General features: G+C 35.6%; 1 long non-coding RNA gene across 2 annotated transcripts; it reads right to left on the bottom strand.

Annotated features, from left to right (window-relative positions):
- Nucleotides 1–917: 917 nt before the first annotated feature.
- LOC125615336 lies at nt 918–16,406 on the bottom strand. 2 transcript variants are annotated; one of them, XR_007345932.1, is made up of 4 exons: nt 16,285–16,406; nt 15,914–15,980; nt 6,078–6,213; nt 918–4,889 (listed from the first exon to the last, which is right to left on the bottom strand). It is a non-coding gene; the product is annotated as an uncharacterized LOC125615336 (long non-coding RNA). The 2 variants fall into 2 exon arrangements; XR_007345931.1 differs by having other exon boundaries at nt 15,914–16,400.
- Nucleotides 16,407–19,570: the final 3,164 nt, after the last annotated feature.

Consider the following 19,570-nt stretch of genomic DNA (forward strand, 5'->3'; position numbering starts at 1 on the left):
AAGATTACATCTAATTTTGAGACATAAATAACCTGGACAGGAACTAAAATGCATTTTACAGCACAGTAGTGAAAAAATAATGAACTTAGCTCAGTCCCAGTTCACCTAAGGCTCACTGCACACATTATGTTAAACTCATAAAATATCATTTTATGGTCTAACTTTAACATTCTGCTCCCAGAATCTGAGTGAGGGGTGTCAGTACATAAGAGGAAAACTATTCAATATGAAGGTGAAGACATAAACATCAATAGCATTTGATTTATATATCTCATGTTAGGTAGGTATATTTAAAGTCAAGTGTTCTAACATCACAATAGACAATTACTTTTACCAATATTATTACAAATTGTAACTCATTATTGATTCTCTATTTACATGTCCAAAGAAAGAAGTTTTCTTCTTTCTGATATAGAAGTTTGAGGTCTCATCATATAAGAATGTGTAATATCCAATTGAATTAACAGTAATAATAGACTTGCTTAATGTATATTCTCAGGCATATTGTGGAAATTTATTTTAATTTTTATTGTTTCATTGCCTGTTTATTGTCAGTGCACATATACAATATTTCCAGGAGCTCAAGAAAGAAATGTAAACATAATTAGGTAGAATTGAAGAATGATCAATCATGAGAAGAGCAAGCAACTCAGGATTCATAATTTTCTCTATATAACAAATGAATTCAGATTAAAATGTCTTTCAGAAGAAATCTTGTATGATATTGGAAGCAGTTATATTGTATTTAAATGTTATATTTCAAAAACTCAACATTGATATTCTTCATTCTCTTTTTTTCACATAAATAATATAGTTGGTGAAGACTACTATTTAAATACAGTAATAAATTCTGAGCTACCTTGAGAAACAAATGTTATATAACTTATATAAGTTATGTGTTATTTAAATTACCAGTTAGATATAAATTAAAAATGCTTAAGACTTTTGTAATTCCTTTAATACTACTAAGTGAGTTAAAGCTGAACAATAATTCAATTTAACAAACATTTATTGAGTGCTTACTATGTGCCAATCTGAGGGAATACTCTGATGAATCAAAAGATACTAATAGTCAAGAAGGTAACAGAGAGCTGGATGGTCCAAAGTAAAAGTTAGCATAAAATAATATATCTAGTTTGGGATATTCTGCCTTCTCAGTAATATATTAAGTTTTATAGAAATAAGTAATGACAACCACTCACTACAGTTGTCTAATCTATTTGACAAAACATTATTCAAAAAAAAAAAATCAGTCAACAGACCCAGATAGTATATGTCAAATAAGCATTATACTAATGAAGTATTTTAAAAACTGATTGTTAGGAACAGAGAAAGGAATACAAATTTGACCCAGTACAGAAACAATAAACTGTAGGATTTTGAAATAGTCACACACCTAATATTTCACTTAAGCATCCATTTATAGGAATATAGTTTCTAAAAGGTATGTTTGGCCTTAAACAAGTACTCATATTCATTGGAAAAATTCCTTTCTCTTGTAAAATCCCATCTTTTTTCCCATGTGGATAACAGCTAATTTTCAGAGTGGTTTCTTAAACCCCTCAACAAAGTTATCAAAGCAGATACATTACATTTCCTTGATGTTTGCTATTCAAAGATGGTTCAGTGATAGAATTACAGTCTCCTTCTCTTCCAGACATGAAAAAACATTCTTGCAAGCTGGATTAAAAATACAGATAAAATAATAATACTAATAATATTTTCTGCATCACATTAGTCTCCCAGCTGTTCTGTTGGTTATCTGGCCTGAATGACAGCAAACAAAGATGAAATGCACTTGAAATGAATAACACATGTTGGGTGTTTATCTCATGCAAAGTGGGCCAGAAGCACTGGGGTTTATTGCTATGACTTTAATAGAGAATTCTTTACATAATGTTACATGAAGTGGCCGGGCTAGCATATACAGTAATTGGAAGAAGGATACATGTAAAAATAAACTCTCCTGATGTTATATATTAGATTCCACAGTGGTCTCGGGGCATGTCTGATGATCTTAATTCATTTAGTGTGCTGGGGCAATTCATCGCTTAAGCTTATATCTTTTCAGTGTATATAAGCTCACTACTGGCTCACATTAAAAAGGAGCTTTGTAAAATGTTTCTTACAAAAATAAATAATTTGAGTACCCAGATATGTAAGAGCTTAATTCTCAAGATCCGGTATGTTTAAGATTCACATTCTTTGGGCTTTCAGTCTGAAGCAGAGAAAAAAACCTTCATTATGGTTAAGATTTCTGGATTTATAACCAATGGGAAGTGTTTTAATATTTCTCTGTGCATGCTGACCATGCTGATTAGAATTAGTGGATGGCAGAAAGATCACTGGAAATATGAGCCATTCAAATTAAACATCATTTCCGGATATTTGAAATAACTCATATATGAGGCCATGCTTTATATCTGCAGGCTATGTATGCATTTTTTATTGCTTTCTCTGATTTCAATTTGATTCCAAATTCTGTTTCCATCAGAATGAGCACAAGAACACACACCAAAAAGCCATTTCAAGTAGGCTGGAATTTGTCCTGGTGTGTCAAGAATTATTCACTGAAAATTTTAATTCTCCTGAGTAGATAAAACAAATGCTGCTATTAAGAGTCTAGACTGTAATCTGAATTTAAAGAAAAATATTTGTATTTCTTTCACAAGGTTTAAATTTTTGTTTCCATGATGTTCATGGCTTATAGAGTCAGTCTTTTCCTTTGTTAGTAAATAAACCTCTTGGGAAGTTTCTATTAGTGTAGCAGACCAAAATGAAGAGAAAAATGAGAATGCAATTATTTGATATTTATACCTACATCTGGCCCTTGGAAAAACTAAAAAGCAAACACAACCTACTGTCCATCTATCACTCAGTTGTCTCTTCTTACTCTTCTCCAAAACACTCTGTTCACTTGAATCCTCCCTTGTTCCTCTTCCCTAGGGCTGTCATCAGCTAATAGAGGATTTGGGCAAATTCTTCAAGAAATCTTTTGAAAAGGCAGAGCTTATTGTAAACTCTTGGCTCCTGCAGTTATGACCTATGAGCCATAATCAACTTGTAAAATTAACCACATTAATGTAACCCATTAGAACTCAATTAAAGAGCAGTATGTTCTATCTAGATAAACTACCTATCAATTGCATTTCTGGGCTGGGAATTAAGAAAAAGGGAGAGAAATTGTGAGTGATAAAAAGTGTTGATATACCTCAAAGAACATGAAATGCTTGTCAATATTATTATACAGAAGGAGACAGCTGTATTTTTCAGAGCCCAAGACTCTTAAATACCACTGACCTGCTCAAAAAGTGGCTTCAGTCTGGCAGTTTATCTTCAGGATGAAAGTGGTCAGCGTGATGTGTTAGCAAAGGTCACTAAGAGTGTTTTTATATCTGTCATACATATGTAGAGCATGTTCTCAGGTTTACACTTGCCCTTTAACTCCCAGTACAGGAAATCTGCTGCTAGGAAAGACTTGTAAAATGTTTATGACATTTAAGTCATGCACAAGATTTCTTATTCAGGAAGAGTGAGCTATAAAATTTGCATATGGCATCCAACATTTGGACCCTAAGTCCCATATTTGACCTAAAATCTGTGCTAATCAGTTGCTACATCCCAGAAACATTTGATTATGCATGCAATGTTTCTCTTTGTTACCAAATGCTGTATTGGTTAGGTCATTGTTATTCTCTGTTGTCGAGTTAGATAAATTATAAATTATATAAGCACCCTATCTTCTTGAAGTCCTTCTTGTCATTAACATGTATAATGGGCTTTTTACTCTGGAACATAAAAAGTTTTGTTGCTTAGAACTGCAAACTTACTTCCAGAAGAAACTATATGAAAATATCAAAAGAACAAGACCATGCTGGGTGCTATGCCAAAACATCATACTTGTATTTCATGGGCTTGTATTTCATTTCCATTAATGTTTGGCAATCACATTTATATTTATTTGAAACCAAACACTATTATATAGTAAAAAAGTGATGGTGAAATCTTTAGAGGAAGAGACTAGTGGGAAGACATGTGCATGAAACAACTCTCATGCAGTCCCTTGAGTTCTCACAAGAGGAGCACTATAAAAGGAACAAGCCTTGCCCCTCTCATCCACTCTGCTTCTGATTGCAGATATAATCACTTCCTTGCTTTCCCACGTACTTCTAAAATTGCTACCCATGACATGAAATGAGGCAGCCTCTCTCACCACAGAGCCTGTACTATGCCATTTGGACTTTGTACTTTCAAAATTTGTGAGCTAAATAAACCTTATTCATAAGAAGCCTGTGTTAGGTATTTCATTGTAGTGATGCCAGGCTATTATGACTATCTTCAGAAACAGGGAACCTGGGAATAAATATCAATAACTCATTTCAAATCATAAAATGTGATGTTGAAAAAAATACATCAAATATTATATAGTAACAGGGATATGAGGAAGAGGAGGTGCTCCCTCTAATTAATTTCCTGAGTAAATTCTCCCAAGTTGTCTCTTTTCAATTATGGTTATGACTGTGCTTAAGAGAAAAATCTACCAGAGGAAGCAAAGTGAAAAGAGAAAAATCTACCAGAGAAAAGCAAAGTGAGTGCTCCAAATTGTCGCCACCTAGAAGAATGGTTCCTTGTGTAAATGCCTGGCCACTAAGATTCTATTTTCCTCAAGTCATTTAGGTTTCCTGAACCTGTTGGCCCTGATGATAAAATCTGGGTGATGAAATTGGATTGTGCACAGTTTATGAATATTAGAAAATAAAACATTTTTTAAAATCTCACTTAGAATAGGGCTGAAGGTTTTTGATCTTCTGGATTCCATTTCATATGTAAATACTAATTAGAAGCATAGATTTCAGTATCTTCTGGTAGTCAGGACAATAGAAGACAGACTAGAAAGAAAAATATAGATAAATAAAGTTAAAATTGGCCTGCATAGGAGGGTCTACCTTCAATGATTGTACTATCTATTAATCATGACATATTCAAATACACAACACTACCAAAGAAATCCTAAGAAAGTGCACAATGAATTTCCAAAGTGTGAGAAACAACTCCATAAATTGAAGAGCATATCTCTGAAACTTAAAGATTTTGATGAGATTCTTAAAGGAAGACCGAAATAGAACTGAAAACTTTGAATAGCTCAAGCTCTGGATACAGTCTGCCAGGTTCTAATCTGAACGTGACTGCTCTGAGTCTCAGTTGTATCTTCTGCATTTAGTTAAATAGTGGCAGTTGCACAGGATTCAAGGACTTAGCAGATACATAGAAATTTCAATAGAACATTTCTTATAAATAGAAATGTTGACCATTACATTGATATTGTAATTCTGGCTTTAGAAAAAGTTGTAAGCAAAGTATGTACTAATTCTTGCAATGTAAACAAAGTTCAAGGTGTTTCAGAAAGCAAGAATTGCTTTCCTAGAACTTGAAGGAACAAAGCATCCACTTCTCTCAACATCTGGGGACTCAGACATACTTGGAAGATTTACATTATTACATTTCTCTGTTATTTCTCCTCCCATCCAACACATATATACTTTAAAAAGAGCCACTTAGTTGTTATTGATGGGAGTGTGGGGATGTTAATGCATTCTTTATGCATATTAGGAAAGAGCAAAGAGTTGAGAAAGAGTGCTCCCAGCATTGTATACTACCATTGGCATGAAAGAAAGTTACATTCATAGGGAAACACAGATTTTATGAGGGACACAATAATCAGTGAAGGAACATGGTTCAATTTTTACCATTCATTCAATTTTACATTCATTCCAGGTGTTCATTCCAACACAGGATCTGGTACATAATAAACACCCAGGAAAAAAAAAAAACAATAATGTTTGCTTCTGCCCTGGATTTATGAAACCCTCCATTTGAATTCCAAGCACTGATGGCTGTCAAGTAGAACAGACATCCCCAAATTCACTTAAGTAGTTGACAATTACAGAAGCTTGATCTGTAAGGTTCTGACTTGGCACGAGGAGTCCTGTTAGCACTCAGGCTTTAAGCTTCTGAGTGCAATAAGGGAGGATGTTTAGGGAGATATATAACTGGGTTATTCTGTTTTTCATACTCACCTTTGCAAGAATAAATGTCAAAAGACATGTTTTCCAGTTCCACCAGAGTCTGTGCATGTATGTGTGCCAGCATCTGTACCGTCTGGCAAGGAATGTGGCACAGGATGATCCCTACTTGGACAGCCAATCATGAGAGCTGGAAGTTACAAATAGGAGTCTCCTTTAGCAACTAAGATTTGCTCTGACTTGGAGACTGATCTTTTCAAAATTTAACCACATATATTAGCCTCTGGGTTAGGATCCTCAGAATTCCTCCAAACAATGGCTTTTTGACTCTGACACCTCTGATATTTTAGACCAGATAGCCCTTAGTCATGGGAGTGTCCTGTGCACTCTGTTTGGCACCTCCATGACCTCTCCTCTCTAGACATCAACAGCACTCACTCGTGGTAGCCCAGTGTGCCTTTGGACATTATCAAGTGTCTCCTAAGACACAATATCGCCCTCCTTCCCTGCTCGGAGCTGCTTCTCTGGGTTGTTGAGCTCTGAACTTCTGCAGCTAGGTGACCTAGTAAAAGTTCCAAAGCCACAGCTGGCTGCTTCAAGAGGGTGTTTAGAAGAGATGTTGACAAAGACAACAAGAGTATCAATGATGAATGTCAAGTGTGTTCAATAGAGCAACTAGGAAGATGTGTGTCTAGAGTCAATTTAGGATTAAAAGCAGATTAATTGAACTCACCAGGAAAAGGGTGGGAGTGGGATGTTGCATCTTCCTCCCCAAGAAGGGAGAACCCAAGTCTTTTGATGGGAGTGGAGATGAATCCTTATTTGGGATAAACCAACAAGATGGTTGAATCAGGAAACTGGGTGCTATATCAGCCTCTCTGCTGATATACGGAGCCCAGCTTTACCTTCTACCTCATACCTTATTGAAAGCTGTCTGCTTTGTGTAGCTCCCTTCACTTTTCAGTCCATGAGACAGTGAGTGTTTGCCAGTAGGCTGTAAACATATGAGCTAAATCAATCTTATTTTTTTATTTGGAGCAAAATTTGGAAAAAGAAACTGAATTTGACAACTGGAAACTGAACAATGTGGAGTTCATAAATGGTTGGGTCAACTCAATGGCAAAGTTATAAAGTAAAAATTCTATCCTGTTTTATTTAGTGTAGACCATGAGCCTTTTGGATTTCTGAAAACAAAGTGCCCAGCCTCTCCTAGTTTGCATGTGCTTGTGGCCTTGCAATAATTCCTGTTGCATGTGTTAACTTGGGTGTGTTCCTGTTCTTTATAGTTAAAAAAAATGTGTCTATCTTAGAAACTATACTTTTATCCACTTCATGGAGAGTCTGCATAAGGAATTGGTAAGCAAAGCTCACAAAGGTTTTGCTTGAATAATTTTACTGATGTCAGCATTAGCATGAACACGTTCCTCCCTGTTATATCACCTTCATCACTTTAAAACTGTCAGTGTTGATGCTAAAAAGGCAAGTATGATACATATTTGTCAAAGGCACTTATTTAATGGTGACCATAAAGTATATGTATAGCATTAATTTTTGTATGTGTGTTGCCTTGGTAAATTGAGTTGGAAATAAATACTAAATTATGTGAGTACACTGCAGTGAAATGTTATTCCAAAGAATTGCTTTTATTTCATCTGCAACCTTCTGCCACCATGACTTAACAAATTAAATTAGTCATGGTGATATGAGGTAGAACTGCCTTTTATAGGATTGTCAATACCTAAAGCTGGTGGCTAATGGGACATTTGTGAACACCTTGTTTGTTGTGACAAATACGTCACTGTCTTTTCCATTCTGGCTTCTGGACTGTTCCATCAGCTGCCATTTAAAAATATCCATTTACAGGAGAGTGTGAGTGGTGATGTGTTCCTCATATGGGGGCTCAAATTAGAAATGTTCTTTCAGCACTGGAAGAGTCTGGGTTTAAGGAGGGTTCTGCATAACCCAAGTTGTGCAAATGTTTCCTCTTCTAAGGGAACATATGCTGCTACTGCGGACTGATTTATCTGAATTGCTGTATGGCATCCAGAGGTGACTCACCAGCTGGGACAACACAGATATCCTTCTGAAAAATAAATGTGGTCATATTATTGCGACTGTTTCATATTGGAAAAACAACCAGAAACCTACAATGGGAAAAATATCATAGAACTTCACATGCCAAAAATAAATAAATATATTAACTAATCAAACAAAACATTCAAAGGGGACCCCTGTGTGTTCATAGCCTTATGATTACAGTCTGCCTATTTCCTTCCTTTAAGAATATTAAGAAATTAGGAAAAACAGGCATAGTTATATGAATTGGAAATTGAAGTTTTTAGTGTATGGTATGTATTTTAAAATAAGGCTGGTTGAAGCCTTCCACGAAGAGAACTGGGTAAATTGTTCCACTAGCTAAGAATTACTAGAAGAGAGTTGAGAGAATTTCTTCCTGTCATCCTCCTGAAATGTGTCTGTCCACTTAAGTTCACTGTAATGTTATAAAGGAGAGACCTAACATAGCAGTAATATAACTGCCTTATACATAACAATACAGTTGAATATTGCATTGATTGGTGTGAACAAATGAACCAAGGTAAAGGAACTGCACCTACTATTTTTAAGTCTGCCTTGGGTACTTCTATGTGGATTGCTACCAAAGGGAAGAAAATGTCCTTAAGCACTAAATCTTTGATGTGGCTCAGAGGTTTCTAAAGTAGCTGGTATCCCAGGGAACATGCAAGTTGATCACAGAGTTTGAGAAATTATGTATCAGGGTTTCAATCTGTATTTACTTACTCATATTCTTTTAACATTCTTAATTTCTTTTCTTGTATTTAATATACTGTAGTTCCCTCATCCGTGGTTAAGCTTTATGTGGTTTCAATCAACTGTGCTCTGAAAATATAAAATGGAAACTCTCAGAAATTATTTCTAAATTTGAAACTCTGGGTAGCTCTGAGTAGTATGACAAAATCTTATGGTGTTTTGCTCTGCTCGACCTGAGATATCAGTCATCGCTTTATCCCATATCTATGTTGTATACTCTATCCACCTGCTAGGCACTGATGGCTTCTAGGTTGTTAGATAGACTGGCTTGGCACCACAATACTTATGTTAAAGTAAGCTTTATTTTATTTAGTAATGGCTTCAAAACACAGGGTCATGATTCCTTCAAGGCAGCAGGGCATAAGACATGGCAGGACACATTAACTCTAGTACTATGTGGCAATGCCACTGGGTGTCTAGATAATCACAGTATACACAGGGTCCATTACTATTCACTCTTTCAGGCATCCATTGTGGGGCTTGGATCATATCCCCTGAATATAAGGGGGGACCGCTATAATACATAATGTGTGTGCTTTCTCTCAATGATGGCTTGAGTGTATGTAGCACCAACTGGTCTGTCCAGAGCACTGTTATAGACTGAATAATCTTCCCCCAAATTCATATGATGACCCTACTAACTCAGAATATGAATATATCTAGAGATAGGATCTTTAAAGAAGTACTTAAGGTTAAATGAGGTCATTGGGATGAACCCTAGTTAAATTTAACTGGTGCCTTTATAAGAAGGGGAGAGTAGAATAAAGATGCAGATATGCATGGAGAAAAGATGAGATGAAAGCAAAGAGATAAGGCCATTGTCCACAAACTACAGAGAGGTGCTTCAGAATGGTTCAACCTGGCTGGAACCTTCAGCCTCCAGAATTTAAAAAAAAAAAAAAAAGAATTTCTGCTGTTTAAACTACCTGGTATGTAGTACTTTGTTATGGCAGCCCTCACTGACTAATACATATTTGTTGAACATATGTTTTAAAAGCCACTCCAAAGTGTAACCACATCAGAGAAGCAACCACCTCAAAGAATTTAAATTCTTTTAGTGCAAAAAGTAATAGGAAATAACAGCCATCAACATTTTAGTGAATTTCCTTCTGGTCATTTAATATTACATTTTAGTACTTTTCCTATTATTAAACAATCTTATTAAAAACATTATTAAGGCTGTAAAGAATCCTTCCATAAATGCATTTGAACATAATCCCTGGTTTAACTTAAACTTTTAAAAATGTCTTGTTACAATTACAGCTTCAGCTATAGTGAACTACTTATTGCACAAATTCTTACCAAAGTGCTTTATGTATTTAAAATGGAATCCAAAGCAAATATTTACTAGAACAAAGATTATGAAATAAATATACATAAATTTGCAGCTTTTCTATTGCTTTCTAAAAAGTTTTCTACCAATTTCTACTTACCACAGCAGCCTATGATAATACCTGTCACAGTCACAGAAAAAATTAGGTTCATAAATGTCCTTAAAATGCAATTATCTATGAGTGAAAACCAGTGTCTTATTTTATTTATAATAAGATTAGCCAATTTTACTTTTTAGTTATTCATATTCACTTTGTCTATAATCCAACTTCTAATTATATTTTTAACACTTGCCCTATACATAATGCTGCAATCTAGAAATTACTCCAGTTTTATTTTCTTTACAATATCATTTCCTTTTTTCTTATCATATTATAATAGCTAGAACATTCACAATAATATTGAAAAATTGATGGATGCCAGCTGCCTTTGCTTTATTCATTATTTTTATTAATACTTTTATTGTAGTCTCCTATAAATTTCTTTTGATGTATCATTATTAAAACTCTGAATTAATTTAGGCCATAACTGATTTTTATCCTTTAAAAATTTTTTGATAACTGTAGATTCAAATGCAGCTATACAATATAATACAAAGAGATCTCTCATGTCCTTCAAGTTTCCCCAGTGGTAACATCTTGTATAACTATAATGCAATATCACAATCAAGAAAGTAATATTGATAGAAATCATTAAACTTGCATGACTACTTTTTTTTTTAAAGTAAAGGAATACTATAGAATAGAACAGAATAGAAGCTCACAGATTGCTTTGCATATAACAAGAGTAAATCTTTTCACCCATTACTTATGATTCTATTTGTTGGTCTAGTAGAAATATTTTGTATCACATTGAGGAAATACAGATAAATTAGGGCTGAATTGAAATTTCATTCCTCGGATATACAGGTATGTAGTTATTTCAATATGTTTAAGTGATTAGGTATGTTAGATAATTTGCAGTTAAAAAAAAATCTTTCAGTAACAAGCCACTTATGATTAAACTGCTGTGAACCACACACAGATCATTAATAATCTTCTACAGGGATCTGGTCTACTCAACACCTTTTATCATTGAATCTAATGAAGATTCAGAAAGAATGATAGCATATTTAATTAAAATCCTAATAGTTTAATACTAAGTTAATGGCTATAATACATTAGACAAAATGCAACAGTAAAATAATTAGTCTTAAATTTAGCTGGGAAATTAATCAAACATGGTCACAGGGTCAGGAAGGCAATGGGGCTGTGACCAGATCAGCCCCCTCCCCAAAACCAGGAGTGTGACACTTGTGTCATTTATTTCACTCTCAGTTTCATGTGAGCTAAGGCTCAAAAGAGGAATTGGTATCAGGAATGTGGGTTGAAAGTCTACAATTCAAATACCCTAAGTAATAGTTGTAGGAAAGCTTATTTGTTTGACCAAAAGGGAGTTAAATAGTCAGCAGGATTTCTGTTTGAATTCTGGATCTGTGAACATGGACAAATTCAAGCCAGTAAACTTGAGGTACAAAAAAGGAAACTACTGGGAAATTATATGCGAGAGTTCTTTGCTTGCAGGCAATGGGAACAGAGTGGTTGACTGAAGGAAAAGAAGGAATTGGAAAGATATCAAGAGACTGGATTCAAGGAAGCCTGGGGTCCAGAGGCAACTGCAGGAACTATCTACTTAGCACACCTGCTCTAAAGTGACTCAAAAACCCCCTAATTATCTGCTTTATTGTTTCGTCTTTGTTATCTCATTTCACATGATTTAAAGTCCTGAGACAGAGAGTCCAATGGACACGGCACGTGTGTGTCTCTGAGCAAGGAGAGGAAGCACCTGGTGAATAGGCCTGCTGCAGCCTCTGCAGAGGGAATGAGGAGCTCTTGGCTCCCTGCAGCACCATGCCTGTGGACAAGAGGAGAAGAAAAAAATAGTTTCTATTAGGAAAGGATAACTGGCAGACCAGAAAAATAATGGATGTCCACCTCAGAAAAAAAAAAAGAAAGAAATTTCCAATATGTAAGAATACCCCAAAATAGAAGGACCTGCCAACATTTTACTCAAGTGAGTCACTGAATCATCTGCCCCAGTTCAGCTGAACACAAAGTACATCACATGTGAATGCTGTGATCTGACTTAGATGGTGTATATTATGGTTTCTTGGGGTAAGCGATTCACTCAATGATTGAATGACCTCTGGGATCAGTTCCAAATCAAGCTTTCATGATTAATAGAGGGCAGCAATTAAGCACCTAATTTGCATAACAGTTATACCGTTTTTTCTCTTGATAACATATTGGAAAATAATTTGTCCTTTGAGGCTGAGAATATGTTTTTGCAACCATGCCTTAGGAGGAGTCCAAAGATGCAGCATAAAAGAGAAAGGAAATTACCAGAACAATCACTTTGGAGGCCACTTAGAGAATTTCTTTGTGCTTGTAAGTAACTAAACCTCTAATATCAAATACTGGCTATACAACCATATTTGATATCCCCAACTTTGTATGGCTATTTTTAAAAAGAAAAACTCAATTTACAAAAATAAGAATTGCCTTAAGTAGCATGGTCAGAATATCTAAAAAGTTTATTACAATTTTTAAGGAAATGGCTTAAATATCTATTTCCTAAATTGGGAAAAGTCATTGCATCCAATAATACAGCTTTATAGAACATGTGTACTGCTGTCCATCTAACCTGCATCTGAATGCTTCACTTAAGGAAAATAAGACCTCATGATCCCCTTTTTATGAGCTAGATGCTTGTGGATTTTGAGATATGCTTTTTTGAATAAATAAATCAGGAAAAGGGGTCTCTCAAGTAGATTATATTACGTATCAACTTTCTATGACCATCATTCAGTTAAATGAATTTTTATTAGCAGGGATCTATCTCAAGCAAAGGTGAACATATGTGTGTCTCTCTGTGTGTTTTCAGTTCAGATATGAAATTTAAAACACAGGTTATTATTTGTTTCTGGTTGAATAAAGCAACTGGTTGGATTTTTTGTTTTGGAAAATTTAAGTTAATAATTCCACTTTCAGTGGTGCATCATGAACACTTTGTAATCAATTCTAAAAGAGTAGCCCCAAGGCACTCATAATGGATATTCTTTAATACTACAGATGGCAAAACAGCCTGTGGGAACGAGTCTGATGGGCATTCTGTGAAAGCCGTTTCTGTCTAAATGAATCCAACATGACAGGCTGGACAACTATAACATTGAGGGCTTCTGGAAAATTTCTCACATTTATGTCTCCTTTTTGCTCCCTTTACTGATAGTTTCATAGATTGAGTCTACAATGTGTGTCTTTCTAGCTCAAGGGGAATGGTCAAGGATAGTCTGCATTTACAATGAAATTTGATTACAATGCAAAGGACTCCAATGAGGAGTAATTTGCTTAACAGAGTGTAGCAAATTCAGAAAGAAAGATGGTTTTCAAAAAAAAAATCAGTTCTGAATACATAACTGTGTCCTGCTACAGTTAATTCCTATACATAAAACTCCTAAAGCTATTTGACGAATGACACAAGTGGGGTTAATTCAATCAATGTATTCAGGAAGCATGTCTGTAATACACCTTGTTCTACAATCTATACTTCTTTTAAGAATTATTAACTTCATTAACTCTTATGAACTCAAAACAAAACCACCACCACAGATAGGTTGTTATAGATAGCACTGAAGTATTTAAAATCCAACAAGCCTTGAGAATTATGATATTCTATTTTGGATATCATGGATCAATTTGATGCTATTACATATGATAAGAGGAGCTGTGGTTTATTGGTGTAAGAATCCAAGCTATAGTAGGGAGTCACCCCAGATCTGAAATAGATTGGCTCTATTAAAGGGTTGTACTCTCATTGAGATTTAGTAAAAAGACACATGAGAGTAAGTATGAAATCTTATTCATCTCTCAATCTAGATACCCTAGCCTGTTTGGCACAGAACCCTTGTTCATAAGTGTAAGGGGTATTAGAACTGAAATTACTCTCAATTAAAGACATGCATTTCAACTCTTAAGTAATCTTCTCCTGAAAGCACCAATTTAGAGTAGCATAGAAAACCTGAAGGTATTTCCTTGTGGCCATTATGTGCTTATAAATGGAAAACAGTTTAAAAATAGGGAATCCAGCCAGACTTAAAAGTGCTTCTGATTTTGCCCAAATAAACAGCCGACAAGACCACACATGCTTTTCTCTCTTGTTGTAGGCCTTGGCTTTTGTGTCTAAAGTCAACTGCTAATCAGGTACAGTAAAATTTCATTAAGTCAACGAATGTTTATCCTAAAATAATAATTAGAAAGAGTTCTTATCTTTTAATCAAATTGAAACCCCAATAAAAATATTAGATCATATAAACCTGGCTAGCCTGTAGTATTTTTTTTTAACTCTCCTGGTTTGAATTAATACTTTTTTTCTTAAGCTGATAAAATGCTTCATAGAATATTTCATAGAAACTGACATTATGATTATGGTAGTTCTTACTAAATTATAACATTAACAGTAGAATATCTCCTATGTTTGGCATGGATGGGTCACTGAAATAAGCACATTGGTACATTTCTTTGTCTTAGAATTTTCATAAGTCTCGGAGGAAATAACACAGGTACATAATTTGATATAAAGTATTATAATTGTCTTTGATTATAGCATTTTATAAGATAAATGTTTATCCCTGAATGAAAATCTAGAAAATTCACTGAGATTTTTCTGATTTCTAAACCATAGGTTACATACTGCTTTAGGATACCATTATATTTGCCTAATTTTTCTACCCCTGAGCAATCCAGGAAAATAGTCGATCCCATATAATCCCTTTTTAGTAGTGAAATAATTATTGCAGTTTTAAGAAGAACCTTAAATACAGAGGAGAAAATTGCTTTGTGAAAATTAATGAAATATTTAATCTTAAATTTTTCTAGCCTGATTCTCATCAGAGTACTTGAATCTCCCAGGGAACTTTTTAACAACAAAGACCCCTCGGCCTAGGGAAGGGTTTGTGGCTAAGTGATAGAGCACTTGCCTGCCTACCACGCGTGAGGCACCAGGTTCATTCCTCCACACCACATAAAAACAAATAAATAAAGTAAAAGATGTTGTGTCCATCTACAACAATAACAAAAAGACCTCTGGACCTCACCCTAAGGAGACAAATTCTTGAAGGGTTGGTTGCAGACTTTCATATTATTTGAACGCCTTCAGAAACTGCTGATGACTGTCCAGGGTGAGAAAATCAGCACATTTTCAGCCCTAAGAAACCAGTCTGAGGATGAAACATGATGGTGATGACTACCAGAATTTTTGCTCTTATTTCAACATAGTTCAAGTTCCTAACAACATTTAGTAGGAAAATAATAATTCTCTCCTGAGGATAAATGCCCAAAATGAAAAAAATTGTTTCAATTGGATGCCAATTTGTATCTATCTTCAAAATTTAGAAGAATGAACAAAGGATCAGTCTTGGTAAATAACAGATCAAGGGATTCAAAGTGAGTTTTTTAAGAAGGAAAACTTGAATCTGACTCAGTGTAAGAATGATCATGCTAACAGGTCTCAGTGAAAATAGGCTTTGCTGATTATAGCACATTCTCCATCACGCAGTCTATTTGGGTGTATTCCTGTGTGGATGTTATAAAGGCTCAAATTCAGAGCGTGGATTTATTTTCTGATCTAGAGTTCCTTACTTAGCTCTGATTTTCATAGTGATAGATTTCAGATTACGCACAGTTTCTTCTTACCTTCCAGTGTTCTTCTAAATCCCAAGAAGCCATGCTTTTGGAGGGGTTGCCAAGAGGCTGAATATTCCTATGTTTGTGGAGAAACCGATACAATAGAATGAAATTCTTGAGGTCTTGAGTATTCATTTGATGTCTTTGAGATAAACAGAGTCATCCGGGCAGGCACATGTTCAGATTAGATGACCTAGACTAGCAAGGCACAAGCCACCAGGACAAAACTTAAGAGACTCCCAGGACTCAATAATCCAAACAAATATTTTAATATAATATTCAAAAACTCAAAAAGCAATGCAAGAAAAAAATCCCTGATGATGAACATATCAACATTTCAAGTATAAATAGGATGGGTATTACTGCTGTTTCCTTTCTACCTCAGATGCCTGTGTGGCAGAGTAGGCAGCATTACTGATCTTCACGTTAATTGTGGAGCTTCGGACTGGCTCTAGCTCAGAGGTTCCTTCCACAGAAAACTTACAATTGTGGAGCTTTGTTGTCTCCCCTTAAATACTGCACCCAGACTGAGTGTCTCCTCATCTCACACTAGTGCTGGATCCTGGAGAAGAAGGCGTAGGCAGTGAGGCATGCAGTTAACCTCTGAGTGTATTTCTGTATGTATTTGTGCAGATTTCCGTGTGCTCAAGGAGGAGACTCAAGAAGTGTGTGACCTTTTCTTCATGATTACAGCCATTTTCCTTCTGTAAGAGAATGAGCTGCAACTGTGTAACACATAAAATATGAGTCTGACTTTTAAAAATTTCATCTTTAAAAACGACTCCATTATAGCCACTTGGATGGCAGTAAATTATCACCTGTCCGTGCTTGCACAGAAGGAAGTTCATGATTGCTGAAATTCTAGTGGACAACTTCAGTCAGACCAGCTATATGCTCCCAGAAGTCAAGCAGTTAGGCAGCGAGTGGCTTCCTTTTGTGTCAATCCGTAATCTGAATGTTCCTGCATAGCAAACTAATTTCCAAGTCTTATAATTTACTGTTGGCTGAGTTCAATTTTGAAAACAAAATGTTTTTTGTAAAAGATAGAACTGCTATTTTGCATTGATTGATAGAGAATGAATTTTCTACACATGTTCTGCCACTGTATGAAGGGGCCATGTTTAACATACTTCCTTTTCCCCTTAAAATGGATGATTTAGAGTCTTGTAATTTAAAGATTAGGAATATGGTTTAGTAAGTGGAATTTCATAAGAACCAGAATTTCAGAACACATGTCCCTATAAAGGTACCTTTAACCTAATTGATGGAGGACTAGGTTGTTTTAAGAAAAGTAGCAACTTAGGTTTCACTTTCTTTCTGCATGATTTAAATTTGTTCTCACCAGTAATCACACCACTTTCCATTTCTCTTACCTGGAGGAGAATCCTTTCACAGATGCTTTATGTCTTCCTTTATCTGTCTTTAAAAACCTACACTGTGATTTTTTTAAACTATGAAATGCATATGTAACATAAAAAAGCCTCCACCCTCATCCCAGCCAAAGCAGACCTGTAACCCAGGAGGCACTGCGAGCCAGTTCCATGCTAGTCCATGTGACTTACCCCTTGCTGGGTTTCTGGGTTTCACTGACATTAAGCAAGGAACAATCTACTCATTCATTTAGTGGAAGTACACTGAGTGTCTTGGGTGTGCCAGGTCCTGTGGGAGACTGAGGATGCCGATGTGAAGAAACAGATTCCCCTCCATGTGGCTCTGTGAGCTTCTTCCTTGGGATCCCAGGCTGTGGATTTGCACTTCCCCAGCAGGAGAGGGAAATGGGAAGTTCACACATTGCCCCTTTACACCTGTCCTCACACAGCTGTGGAGAGATGCCAGTGTGAATCCAAATAGGAAACACAAATTTTAATGGTATAGTGTATGTGGCGGGGGCGGGGAACAACACCAACAATAAATTTTAAAGTGACCCTCATTATAGTTGAATGATATAAAGATATAAATAGTGAAAGAGTTCTCTGCTTTTCAATCCCAATATTGAAATTAATTAATTGTATGACATTAGGTAAATTGCTTCTGTCCCATGTTCCTCATTTATTCCATCTGTCAAGTGGGTAGAGGTCAAAAAGGAGGGATTAAGTCATCTCCATTGATTTTTCCAGGTATAGAATACTAAATCATATCATGTTATACCATTTGAGACTTATCAGTCTCCTATGTGGAAAAGGACAAGTGCTGAAAGAAAATTTGGGGAGTAATCTATCAGCATTTAGTTTGCAAGATGCACTCAGTGTTTATGGAATGAACAGTCATTTTGAAAGAGTCTAATTTTCCCCATTAGTAAAATCTTTCATTTTGACCCTGCTAGAGATTCAAGAGAAATGTGTTGAGTCTTTGACTATCCTAGGATCTGTGCTATTGATATCCATTCTATTGATTCTTGTGTTTATATTGGAAGAGAAAATACTGATAAATCCAATATAATTTGGGGTCAACATTTGAATATATATCTATAAATAGCTGGAAATTTTAGAAATAAATTTACTTCATTTTATAAATAATTTGAACTTTTTATCCTCTTTCTTTGCTTCTTTCTCTTCTGCTGGGAGAACTTGCCAAGCTTTACTTTGATAATCACGAGTCAGATTAAAAAAAATATATTATTCTAAACCTTCATTGTACCATCTTCTTTTTAAAATCTTTACACTTCTCAACATTGTGTCAGTAACTCTGTAGGTCATCGAAATCCCTTTTGTTTTAAACAGTCTTCTTTTTGTGGGTAGTAGAGCTTGTGTCCTTTTTAATCTTAGATGAGCATGGGTTCTGCTTTGGGGCCCTCTCATTCTACACCTTTGGAGCTCTTGTCCTGGATCACTTTTACCCCTTTAGCATCACTTTTGTGATTAAAGGAAATAACCATCAGCTATCTTCAAATGGGAGTTCCATTTCTTTACTCTTCTCCCACCTCACTCGGGCCACCCTAGACCAAGCATAACATCAGTTACCTGGCTTGCTATACAAGCCACCAGCTCAGCTTACTGCTTCTGACTTCCTTTACTTTCAATCTTTTCTGAGCACAGCAACAGCACGATCCCAATGAGTGCCTACTGAAACCCCAAAAGGCTTAATTGACTTATTCTCACACCTCCATGTCTTGACTCTACACCAGCTTCCTAGTTTTCTCTCCTTGTATACTCTGTTCCAATTCCATTGCTGTTTTTCCAAAGTGGCTATACAAGTGCTTGTCTCTGAACCCACTGTGTGCACTTGCTGGTCCCTGCACATGAAATGCAGTATCTCCAGATCTGGGTCTCATACTTCCACCAGGTGTTTACTCAATAGTCACCTGCTCAGTAAGATCATCCCTGAGTAGTCGATTCCCTCCCCTTCCCCTTCATCCTTGCTTAATTCTTAATCCTTAGCTCTTAACAACATCTAGTCTACTATATATTTTATTAATTTATCCTGTTTGATGTCTATCTTCCTCATTAGAATTTAAACTCTTTGTGCATAGGGATTTTTCTTTGCCCTATTCAACACTGTGTCTCAGCCCCTTCCATAGAACCTAGCACATGGAAGTTCAACTAATGTTTGTGTAATAAACGAATCAAACAGTATATGATTTGTTGAGCATTTTGGCAAGTGAAATGAAACAAAAATATTTCCACATTTTTCCTCTTTCATTGTTTGTATTTTTAATATCTTGAAAAT

The sequence above is a fragment of the Marmota marmota genome, unplaced genomic scaffold (assembly GCF_001458135.2).
Source record: "Marmota marmota marmota unplaced genomic scaffold, marMar, whole genome shotgun sequence".
NCBI lineage: Eukaryota > Metazoa > Chordata > Mammalia > Rodentia > Sciuridae > Marmota > Marmota marmota.